Source organism: Aquila chrysaetos, chromosome 20 (assembly GCF_900496995.4).
Source record: "Aquila chrysaetos chrysaetos chromosome 20, bAquChr1.4, whole genome shotgun sequence".
Taxonomy (NCBI): Eukaryota; Metazoa; Chordata; class Aves; order Accipitriformes; family Accipitridae; genus Aquila; species Aquila chrysaetos.
This window is the reverse complement of record NC_044023.1, coordinates 3203386-3216153: the sequence shown is the minus strand read 5'-3', so window position 1 is coordinate 3216153 and position 12768 is coordinate 3203386.

The window sequence follows — 12768 nt, the reverse complement described above, 5'->3', positions numbered from 1 at the left end:
GAAGGCATTAAGTACCTCGGCCTTTTCCTCATCTCTGGTGGCTACGTTCCCTTCTGTATCCATTAAAGGACAGATATTCTCCTTGGGATTCTTTTTACTGTTAACATATTTGTAAAAACATTTTTTGTTGTCCCCTACAATAGTGGCCAGATTTAGCTCTAGCTGAGCTTTTGCCTTTCTAATTTTCTCTCTGTATGATCTAACAAGATCCCTGTACTCCTCCCAAGTTGCCCGCCCTTTCTTCCAGAGATGATAAACTCTCCTTTTTTTTTGACTCCTAGCAAAAGCTCCCCTTTCAGCCAAGCCGGTCGTTTTCCTCAGCAGTTCGACTGGCGGCACATGGGAATAGCCTGGTCCTGAGCCATTAAGATTTCCTTCTTAAAGAATGTCCATCCCTCCTGGACCCCTTTGCCCTTCAGGACCGTCTCCCAAGGGACTCTCTCAACCAGTGTCCTGAAGAGGCCAAAGTTTGCCCTCCGGAAGTCCATAGTGGTGGTTTTGCTGACCACCTTCCTTGCCTCACCGAAAACTGAAAATTCTATCATTTCATGGTCGCTAAGCCCAAGACGGCCTCTGACCATCACACCTCCCACCAGTCCTTCCCTGTTCGTAAACAGTAGATCTAGCAAGGCTTCTCCCCTGGTTGGCTCACCCACCAGCTGTGTCAGGAAGTTATCTTCCACACACTCCAGGAACCTCCTAGATTGTTTACTCACTGCTGTGTTTAACTTCCCTGACATCTGCTGGAAATACAAGTCCCCCACAACGACAAGGGCACACGATTCTGAGACTACTGCCAGCCGCTTGTATAATGATTCATCTGTCTCTTCAACCTGGTCGGGCGGTCTATAACAGACTCCCAGCACAATATCTGCCTTATCGGCCTTCCCTCTCATCCTCACCCATAAGCGCTCCACCTTGTCATCAGAATCGTGTAGCTCTGTACAGTCAAAACATTCCCTAACATAGAGAGCCACACCACCACCTCTTCTACCTTGCCTATCCCTTCTGAAAAGCTTATAGCCATCCATCGCAGCACTCCAGTCACGGGAGTCATCCCACCATGTTTCCGTGATGGTGAGTAAGTCATATCTATCCTGCTGCACGATGGCTTCCAGGTCCTCCTGTTTATTGCCCGTGCTGCGTGAATTGGCATAGATGCATTTGAGCTGGCCTATCGAATCCACCCCTAATATCGGCATGCTGCCCCCAGGCTCATCTCTGGTGCACCTAGTTTTATCCCTTACCCCCTTCGAACCTAGTTTAAAGCCCTCTCTATGAGCCCCGCCATCTCACGAGCACGGATTCTGTTACCCCTTTGAGATAGCTGGATACCATCTGTTGCTAGCAAGCCCAGTGCCGTGTAAACCTCCCCATGATCAAAAAACCCAAAATTCCACTGATGGCACCAGCCTCTGAGCCACATATTAACCAGGTGTGTTTCCCTGTTCCTTTCAGTGTATTTCCCTGCCACTGAAGTGATTGAGGAAAACACTGCCTGTGCTCCTGATCCTTCCACTAATCGTCCCAGTGCCCTGAAGTCCCTTTTGATTGCCTTTGGATTTCTCTCTGCAATCTCATCACTGCCAACCTGCACAACCAGCAATGGGTAATAATCAGAGGTCCGAACCCGACCAGGGAGTTCCCTGGTGATGTCTTTTACCCGGGCCCCAGGGAGGCAGCAGACTTCCCTGTGGGATGGGTCAGGTCTGCATATTGGGCCCTCTGTCCCCCTCAGAAGGGAGTCGCCTACAACGATTACCCTCCTTTTTCTTTTTTCAGAGGATGTGAGAATGTGTGGGGCTGCCCGACTGAGCCTGTGCACCTCCCTAGATAGGCCTTCATCTACACCCTGATCTTCATTGACCTGGTCCTCAAGTTCCAGAGCCCCATACCTGTTGTGAAGGGGCAACTGGGAAGGTGAGGGAGACCGGGAGCGGATTCGCCTGCCTCCCCGAGCAGGGACCTGTATCCATTCCCCTCCACCTCTTAGGTGCCCTCCTGCCTGGTGGCAAGAGGGCAGGGGAACCTCCGCTTCTTGTGGAGCCTCCATCTACTGCCTCTGCCTCAGGGATGGTGGGGTGTGGGCCCACCCATCTATCTCCCTCTCACACTCCCTGATACTTCTCAACCTTTCCACTTCCTCCTTCAGCTCTGCCACCAGGCTGAGCAGATCATCCACCCGGTCACAGCTCACACAGGAGATGTCCCCGCTGCCCTCCGTCACCAGTGACAGACTCAGGCGCTCCCCGCAGCCGGAGACCTGGACAGCCGCACGTTTACACGGGAGCTCCGTCTGCGTCACCACGTTTTTCCTAACGGCTTTCACCCGAGTGGTGACCATACCTGGGTCTCCCTCCGGGCCGATGCCCACCGCTTGAGCAGCCTTCTCCAGCTGGGAAGAGGAAGAGGGGGCTGCGCCCCGCCCGCGCAAACCGCCGCGCCACGCCCTTCCTGCCGCGCCACGCCCTGTTTGCCCGCCCTGTTGGCCGCGCTCCTCGGGGCCGTTCAAATCTCCCGCGGTTGCCCCTGGCGAGGCCCACGCCGCGTCAGCCTCTCTTGGAAGAGCCGCCGGCTCCGGCCGGGCCCCTCCGCTCTTCCCCGCGGCTCCTGGGCCTCGGGAACCCCCCCGTCCGCCTCCATCTAGCGTTCAGCCGCCCACTTACCGTTGCCTCTGCTGGCCTCGCCGCCGACTGAACCTTAAAATAGCATGCAACACATCATAAATCAGTGAGCTCTCCTATCAGAGAGAAATGTTAACTACATGTTTATTTCTGAATAGATCATTCAGAAATAATGTGTGTGTATATATATCTCATATATATTGTACACATATGCACACATATCCATTATATGCTGAGCTTCCTGAGGTAAGGACTATCTTGCAATATTCAACATGACAAGCCTTTCAGAAACTTCTTCATGAAGAAAAGTGGGGAGGGGGAGAAAGCAACTGCATGGTGCTTTTAATCCCTAAAACTCGATCTCATTTGAGAAAGCAATTCAGTTTCCCGTACTGAATTCAGTCAACAAAACTGAATCCAAATTTCACCTCCACCAAGTCCCTTCAGGAACTAAAATAATTTTCCTTTCCTCTTACTACTGGCACCCAGCCAATGAAAACCAATTGGATTTTCCTCTCTCCCCTACCTTCCTTCAATACAGAGCAAGGCAAAAAATGATTGTTTTCCTCGTCTGGAAAATAAAAGTCTTCCTTTTTCCTTAGCAAAACACTGTTACCAAGCCTCAATAACTTCCCTAAACATCTAAAACATATTTAATTTTTTCTTGTCAAAAGTCCTTTCTCAAGCTTACACATTCCCCCAGATTGCTTTTCTAGTGCATGAGGTATTTTCTAGTATCAGTAAGAAACAGGCCTATACTAATTTAAAAAAAAAATAAAAAAATGTAAGCACCAGATGGTGGCCTATGAGCAGTTTCATATGGTCTTACTGGTGGCTTAACGGCTAGAAGGAGCTCTGTGTTTCACACTCTGAAAAAGCACTTACATATCTGTGCTTGTGTGGAACAATCCTCACTTTTCAGCTCCAACTAAAAAAAAAAAAAAAAAAAAAAATCTATCTCCTGCAGAGACAATACAGCAGAGTCCTTTCACTGGCTAGGTTATATTCATCCACAGAGACAACTAAGTGGGCCAGCAACAATCAGCAAGTATTGTTAAAATTCATGGACAATTACCTATATTAAGAGTTACAGTGTGGAGGCAAGAATATAAATAATATTTATGTTGCCAATTATTCTAACACAAAGCCAACATTCAGTTGACATGCATCAGAAAAAGAAACACAGTGGGAAACAGCATTCTGAAATCAAGCACAGCATTTCTGGAAATACATTTCCAGCAGAGTCAACTGTCAGAATCTCAAAACCAGAGATGCAAATTACTTCCTGCCAGTATGCTGGAACAGATCTTACCAGAAGCATTATTAAGAATAATCTATTCAATATGGGTGACTGAACACTAGCAAGCACAAACAAACCAAAAAAACCCAAAACAAATCCCCCCACAAGTTGTTTATATTCTTTACAAATACTACAAAAAGAAAGAAATGGAATAGTCACCAATTTAAAAAATAAAATTTGATGTAATTTTAGTTTTCTCCTTTCAGAAACTTCCACAATGCTTCCATGTTTTGGAAACTGATTTTTCTTGTATCTTCTGACTCAGTCTGAAAACAGTTAATTTCATCTCTACTGTAGAAAACAGAACACATCAACTGTGCGTGCATTTATACATACATATATGGAAAAATGGATATATTTTCATTAGGAAAAGTTGACTTTAATTAGAAAATTGAATTTTGGTTAATTTATCTATCATTAATGATAGATGTGATCTTTTAGTTTTGGATGATGCTCCCTAACAGAAAAGATGAAGGGTCCAGAAGTAAGATTATTTGCTTTTGCACCAGAGATTCAGTCCTTACACTTTATATGCCTAAGCATTCCATGCGGCAAAGTTCAGAATGAGTTGAAAGACCAAAGAAACTAATGACAGTGAAATTTTGTTCAGCCTTCCCAAACTGGCTTGTTCTGTGACTCAATCACATATCAAGAGACCATCAGGATTTGTAAGCTAACAGTGTTTACTGGCTCACAGCTACCCCTAAAGTATGCAGAGATTTCAGACAGTGGTTTAAATCATGAGTTCATGATGTTTTTGAGCATCACATTTTAACACTTAACCATATAGATAAGACAATCATCTGCACACACTCAAATTAAATGTTTTTCAGCTTTTTCCTTCTCTCCATCTGATTTATATTTACTAAAACTTCTTTGCTTTACTAGGTAGAAGGGACTTATTGCCCCCTCACCAGGAAAAATATCTGTATTACCAAACTTATTCTTTCACTTAAGTAACTTATTTGTTGTCAATGGATTCTAATATTCTTTTTACACCTAAGAAGTGATCTTTGCTGAGGTCCCTTCAGCATTTTACCAGGTTTTATTTATTTATTTGGTTGGTTTGTTTTTTTTCACCATTCACCACTTCCAATTGAACACAATCTACTACAGCTGACATGTGGACTTCAGCTTATCATAGTCTTTCAAATAAAATTTATGAAGTGCTCATATTACAAAGTGCTCATATATAATGGGATCAGTTTCCAAATGTCACGATAATATTACAGTATCTTTGCTTCTACTTAAAACTGAGAGTGCAACTTTCCTCACATGAATGTGATGAAGGCATGTTGTAATGAAGGTCTGCAACGCTGCCTCTGATTAGACTAACATAATTTGAGTATAACTTTATTCCAATGGCAAAAACTAATCTTTTCATATTTAAACTTAATAATATTAATACAATTTTTAAGAGGCATTTTCAATGACACTCCCTTAGCTTTATTCATATGGTTAAAATGTGCCAGGTTTTTTTTAAAATATATACGCTGCCATAATATATTTATTCTACGATATTATTAAAAAAAAAAATGTTCAAAGTAAAAAATTTCCAGGGTACCTACTTCATTCCTCCCCCCGCCTGCCCCAATAGGACCCCTTAAAAGAATAATTAAATAGCCTTCATAGAACATATTATAACCCTTTTTAATGTCTTGCACCATAATCTCATTTGTTAAGTGCCTGAACATTTGGTTTCTTTGCAAAGTTCACACTAGGAGAGTAGCGCAACACTAGAGCAACCTACCCAGAAAGGCGGTGGAATCTCTGTCCTTGGAAGCTTTCAAGACTTGGCTAAACAAAGCCATGACTGACCAGATCAAGGAGTGGCATTAGTCCCACTTTGACTGGAGACTGGACTAGACGACCTCCAGGAGTTCCTTCCAACAAACATTTCTATGAGCCTCCTTTCACCCCAACTGTAAAGAGCACAGAAAGCAACCAAGATGATGGATTTCCAATTCTGAGTTGCAAAAGCTGGTATTGAGAGACTAGGGTGTAATACCTCAGTTCAATTAACATCTACTATCCACTGGAAGGTGGATGACCGGGTACAGGGAATGGGCAGACTTTTCTGCCTCTAGTAGGCTCTGGTTGTCTGTGAGTCTTCCTGCTGGATGATTACACATAACCTTTGCCCTTCAGCACAGTGCTTCCTCCCCTGTTCCAGAACACAAGGAGCTTTAAAACATCAATGCTCCCTTTCATCTTTTTTTTTTTTTTCCCCTGGTTATGGCTGACACATATTCAATCCTTGCGACACAATATAGCCCTTTCAAGGGCTAGAAGTCTGTTTCTTATCTAGATTGTTTTATCTTTACTACTCAGTTTCTCTAACAAATTTGTTTTATCCTGTTCCAGAATAAGTCATCCACTGTAAGCATAAAGGAACACTGAACATATTTATTCTTTCCCCTCTATCATGAGAAGTGTCTGTCACAATCTACAAAACAAAAATCAGGCGACTTCACAGTCATAGCAGCCAAGTTCTCAAGTATTTAGTGAGGACGACTATTTTGAGATTTCCAGGGAAATCTTACCACACCACAGACCTTTAACACTATAAGCATAATTTCTGACAATATTCTTAGGAACTTTAAGTTAACTTTCTGAGGTGAATGTGCTTGACCTATAGCCAAAAAACTGACCACCCAAATGGACAGGTAGGATAATGACCTACATTTAAACAAAAAATTTCCCAGATGTACCTAGCATGTTGAAACTATAATGGGAATTCTGTATTTCAATCCCAGTGCTCTGTTTCTCAGAACCTAGCACTATAAGACTGTCCAAAAATAAATCTTAATTATAGCTTGATTAGCAAAGAGAACAGTCTGAATTCTAGCTATCTCTTCTATTTTATTCCCCAGTTACTCAAGAGAATACTATAGCCACAATTGCACCATTCAGAAATCAAACCATAGACATAGTGGTACATATTCCTTGTGCCACCCAGTATTGTAAAACTAGAGTGATCCTTAACAGGCAAAGCCAATGGTTCCCCTTACATAAGGGCAAGCTAGAATATACATTATACCTATATTAACGGGCCATATAGGCACTAACAGAAAAATTGCCATGTATTAAATACTCCACACGTATATAGCAATTTCATTGCTCTATTGATATCAAAGCAACCTCCTAAGGATAAAAGTAACACTTAACAGATGAAGAATCTATGAGATAGAGCAGTGATTTGTCCAAAGTCAAAGACCGGGACAAAGAGAAAAATGTAGAGTCAGAGTCCATAGCTTTTGAACCTCAGTACAGAACTCCTGAGCTACCCAGCATATTAGACTTAACATGCCTGTCTCATTTTCCCCCAGCCATGAGCCAAGGGAAAGAGGATATGGGTGGATCCAGGGATCTTCATGGAGAAGCATTCGTAACTTCAACAGAGGCTGCACAAATGTGGCTGAAACTCATGTCTCCTGCTTCAGCTACATGAATGCCTAGAATGTTCTTAAGATGATGTATTACACCTCAGCTTTTGCTATGCAGAAGACGTTTGATTTGAGACTAGGGAACACAGGCTTAATTGTCCAGTCCCAGAATGGCAACTCAGTATTTTTGCTCTATAGGCAGGCAGTTTCATGTTTATTGTGTTCAGTCAGAAATAGCCACAGTTTGAATCAATGGATTCCTCTGAAGCCAAGGTTATACTTCATGTCTTCACACCTAAAGCACATCCACACAGATATAAAGAATGAGCAATGTCTTTTAGCTATAGCTTCAATGTTTTTGTCTCTACTGCTCTATTCCAGGATAAAATACACCAAGTAAAATTGAGTTCTGCCTAACTAATGGAATTAGGTCCCTCTACCTAAGTACTACTCCATGTTTCATTTTGAACAACGAGACACAAATATTATCCCAACAAAGCAAGCGGAAACATTTCCACCCTTAAAAGAGAGTCACATCTAGGTCCTTAATCTCAGAAGGACTAGATTATGTTAGAGCTAATACTGTTCAGGAAGAAACATATTGCAAAAAGAACTTATCTCCACCATGGTGCAGAGCTAATTTTGTTAGCAGTGTTGTCCAAAAGCAGAAGGAGGTTAGGGGTGTGGGCAATAGGGGTTGGTGGGTGTGTGTGGGTGGGTGTTTTTACAGGTACATAAGTAGATCCTGGGGCAGGAACCCTAGAATCCAGTCTCAACACCAAACTGATGGCGATAGCTTTTTACAGCTTCCCTGTTCATAGTCCATGCATACCAATCACAGGATGACTAACAAAACACCTGCTCTGAAGCAAAGTCAGGAGGGAAGAGTCTCTCCATCTAGCTCATTAGCTGTTCAAGAGGACAATGGTTCCCAGGAAAATTTATTCATAAGAGGACAGGAAGAACCTACTGTCTGGTGCCACAAATGAGATGCAGAGAATGGTTGACAGCTTCTTAAACCCGTTAAGAAATCTTGTAATACCTGGAAAGGTTATCAGTTTACACACATAGTTTCTCCAATAACCACATTCTCTCATCTGGAAATGGCTTCGGTCTAGCATCTCTTCCTTAAATTGTTGTTACCTGTGTTATTTTCACTTTCTATCTGCTTTTGCATAAATGCATCTTCTCATCCATTACTTTAATCATATTTCACAACTGCAGTTGTAAGGTAAGTTTGTAAGTATTTACAAAGTGAAATGTTTAAATCAATTAAAAAGACAAGTCCTTAACTTCACACACCCTTGATAAAATGCTGGATTTTCCAGAATAATATTCAAATCTGTAGTGCTACAGGACACACTGTCATCTGAAAAGATACACTATAAACACTACTAGGAAACAACAGATTTTAATAAGAGAACAGATTACTACTATTAATATTATTTGTTAAACTGATAGTGTTCTTCTGAATGTATTTTGTTTTGTTAACAAAGATCAAATTTCTTTGTAGCATCACTGTTCTCTCGTTAGTGATAAAGATCTAAAATCAAACAACAGATGCACATTAGGCTCAAGGCATGTGACAGCAAGTATTCCCAGTATGTTATGCCGTTACTAGAGCAGGTAAGGTTCCACTGTGAGGCAAACGTGGTGAGATCAGTACTGCAGAAGTAGAATGGCACTGATCTCACATACCTGACTCCTTCTTGAAAATGACCCAGGAACTGTTCTGTTGGAGTTTTATAGTAAAATAGCTATTACACACTTCTTACTTAGCAGAGCTCACTATCTCTGTTCTTAGCAGTTTAACTAACTTATTAGCTCAACTTTTATTTATGTGAAGTAAAATCCTAGTAAAGACATTTTCATATATTAGCATACATTAGCAGAATGTGTTAATTCTTACCAGGGAAGCATAGGGCCACACTACACTTTTTTTTTTTTTTTTTTCATTCCAGATGAGTTTTAAATACAAGCAGCAAAGGCATTTTGGCTCTAAGAAAGGCTATTAGGACACTACCCTTGGTCACAGATTCCCAAAAACATGAAATACAGATACACTCTACATGTATGAGGCCAGTGGAAAAATAAGAGAATCCTGAATTTCCCCGAGAAGCAGATTAAGAGTTAGAACACCAAACCTGGAGGTATACACATTCAGAAGCCAAGTATTCCTGGAATTATAATAGCAAGGACTGGTTTAATTTACTTACTTAGTACTTAATGCCAGTTTTTAACATCTATAGAAGCTGCAGTTTTGAGTTTTCCCATGTTTGTGCCTGCAATTTCAACCAGCTGCAATGTCTGCCTGTTCCTCACTAATAAATTTGAACTCGTTGGTTAACTTCAGTCAGAGATGAAAATTCACAGATATTAAGCTCTTACTTAAAAGTTTAGTGAAGTGTAGGGGCTGGGTAGAGAAGATATTCAAATTAGCATCCTCACTGAGGGAAAGACTGCAGAATATGATCAGAAGTTTCTAGTCTGAGCTAGCATAAGCATGAGCATTAGCTAGACAATAGCATGTATGTAGATTAAAGCTATTCTGTCTACCTCTTGCCCAGGTGGTAATTGTAGACACATAAGAGAGAAAGAGATGAAATGGCAAAGGAGGCTTACACAACAAGCCACTTGCTACATTAAACTTCAGTATCAGTGGCATTATAAGAAAAACAGAAATAATTCTTTAAGTCTTACTGTGAAGAATGTCTCCATAGGCTGTTCATATTTTCCTTACGACTCTTCTAAGTAAAGCTTCTTATTTCCACTGGAAATGGGAGTATGCATGTCAACAATTTATAAGCTCATACCATGGATATCAATTTACGTTGAAACCATAAGCTAAATAGGCTAAATCCTTATAACTCATACAAAGCACTCAAATGGGTACATTTGAAAGAATGTTAAAGTGAAATCTACATTTATCTGTAGAAAGAAACAGGATTCATTGAATTTTCACGTTGAATATTAAACCTGAAAGTATTTCCAACCAAACCTAACAAAAAAAAAAAAGCCAAACAAAAGCTTCTGATTTTACTCACCTTGCAAATAAGCATGGCAAGTGGAACTTTAATCCAAACAGTTCTGAGCATTCACTTCTGCCCTTGGATATCTGTGACAATTGAAATGAGCTTTCAGTATTTTGAAGCTCAACTTTCAAAAGGCTACTTTTCAATCAAGAAAAAAAATTGTTGAGTGACTTTAATGATATTAAGTGATCTCCCAAAACATCAACTTATGCAGAATATAAGCATCTTAACAGTCCACATGCGTTGGTAGTAGCAAGAGTCATGGCATATCACTAAAACCATAAAGCTTAGAATAATTTCAAATGCTTGCTGATAGCTGAAGACTGCTTGCAGCCAGAAGAATCAGTGGAAGAAAAATTGTAAGACAATACAGAAAAAACAACTGTCAAACAATCCCCACACAAGTTTTAGCCATCTATCACATAGTACTACTTTTGACATATCAGGCACCAACAAGAATTTGCAAAGATTTACTCATATGCATGGGCAGAGTAGTTTATTTGGTCATTATTTATGATAAAAGTGAACCTGTAAGTTACATTAAAAATGTAATTTCAAAATTGCTTGCAGTACTCTGAAGTCTAATAATCTGCAGAATTAAAAACAAGAATAATAGCCATTTAATGGATAGCTTTAAATATAATCAAAAACTGACAGACACTTGTACTATTATTAGCCTGTTGCTCAGTTTTCCCAAGTTAAAAATACTGGTGGTGTAAATCAGTAACACTCCATATCACAAACCATAATCCATTTGGTTTGTTTGAAATTCTGTCAGAGTTTGTTTGAAAGGCTGTCTCTAAGAATTCTTTGACAAAAGTAATCCAAGTTGGAAGTTTATAATAACAGAAGGCTTGAAAAGCGTGCCAAGTTTTGTGTGAGTATTTTATGAAATTCTTCTTTTAAATAAGCCTCTGTCCGTGTGAACTTGTTGGTACAGATATGTTATGATACCTTTTTTAACTTTGTCTGCCTCACAATATAAAAGTTACAATTTCAAAAGAAATACAGAGATGCATAGCATGACACAATAGAGGCACATCCTCAAAGCTCCTTCTAATGAGAATTCTAGCTCTTCCAGTCATGGCGTACATCCTAGCCTCAGTTTTCATCTGCAGCACTAAACATTGCAAGGGACAGTTTATTTGGGTCCTTTCTATCTAAACAGAAATGCCACATTCTACCTTCAACAGTACAAAGCTCCTGATATTCTAAAAGAGGTTACTTAAATACTGTTTGGAACAAACATGTTTGCTGGGAGATAGGAACATCTCATAGCAACACTGCAGCACTGGTTTAAGGCTTCCAGTCCATCTCTGGCTTTGCTTGCAGAAAATATTGTTTGGATGGAAGAGGTCGACAGGAGAATAAGCACACAGAGCAGGTGCAGCTTGGTGTTACATGGAAAGTTATAAACATTACTGATTTTCAATGTTTTTCCAAAGTGTCCTACATAAAACCTACTTGCACATAATAAATAGGACAAAACAACAGCAAAGGAGACTGAACATGAAACTGCTGCAGAAGTGAAGCTAAACATTATTGAGTAGGTAATGGTAGCACAGAAGTTGTTCTTCAAATAACTGTGTAACAGGCATGGATATGAAAGGGCCTTCAACTCTTGCAGAACCATTTTCCAGTGTAAAGCCTCGCAGCATGACTCAGGTACTGCCCAACACCAACAAAGAGAAGGTTCTTGCACAGGTCCACCTGCAGGACCACGAGAGGGTCATTTATACAAGACCCAAGCATACATTTGTTAAGAAATGGGTTTTATCATAACTGTAATGGGACAGTTAACATTTTATTCAAGAGAAAAAAGATTGCCTTAGTAGCACCAAGAAAGTAGTTTATGACTGTAACACTTCTTCACCAATAGAGGTGCACTTTGGGGCAAAGGATGTTATTCTCCTAGACTGAGTGCAGGAACACGGGTATTTCCCTCTATTTTCCCGTTAGCCCATGGTGGGGGAGGGAATTGTGAAACGTTTACAATACTCCTCACCAGTTTTACAGACAACACGGTTACTAAGTGCCTAACAATGCTGTTTGCAAAAACATCATTGCATGAATTCTTTATGACTTACATGACAAAACATTCCTTTTGAATCCACACAGTTTTGTACAACACATTTCTAAACATTTTAAAAAGCGAGGGAAAAATAAGCATTGTCTTAAAGAAAGGAGCGAAAGTTAGTTAGTTGCTTTCCTTTGCAAAAAAAACCCAACCCTTGGGTGTATGTTTAATACAGAGCAGATGTACTGGACCTACAGAAGTCACAAAAAAAACCAGTTTAGCTAAGACATGCAATACCGTGTTCTACTTTTGAGGTTTTTCCAGGTCTTAAACTAGTTTTGTAAGACGGCTCCACTAAAAGAAACTGCCACATACCAAGCTACTTAAGAACACATGCTCGTTCTCAGAG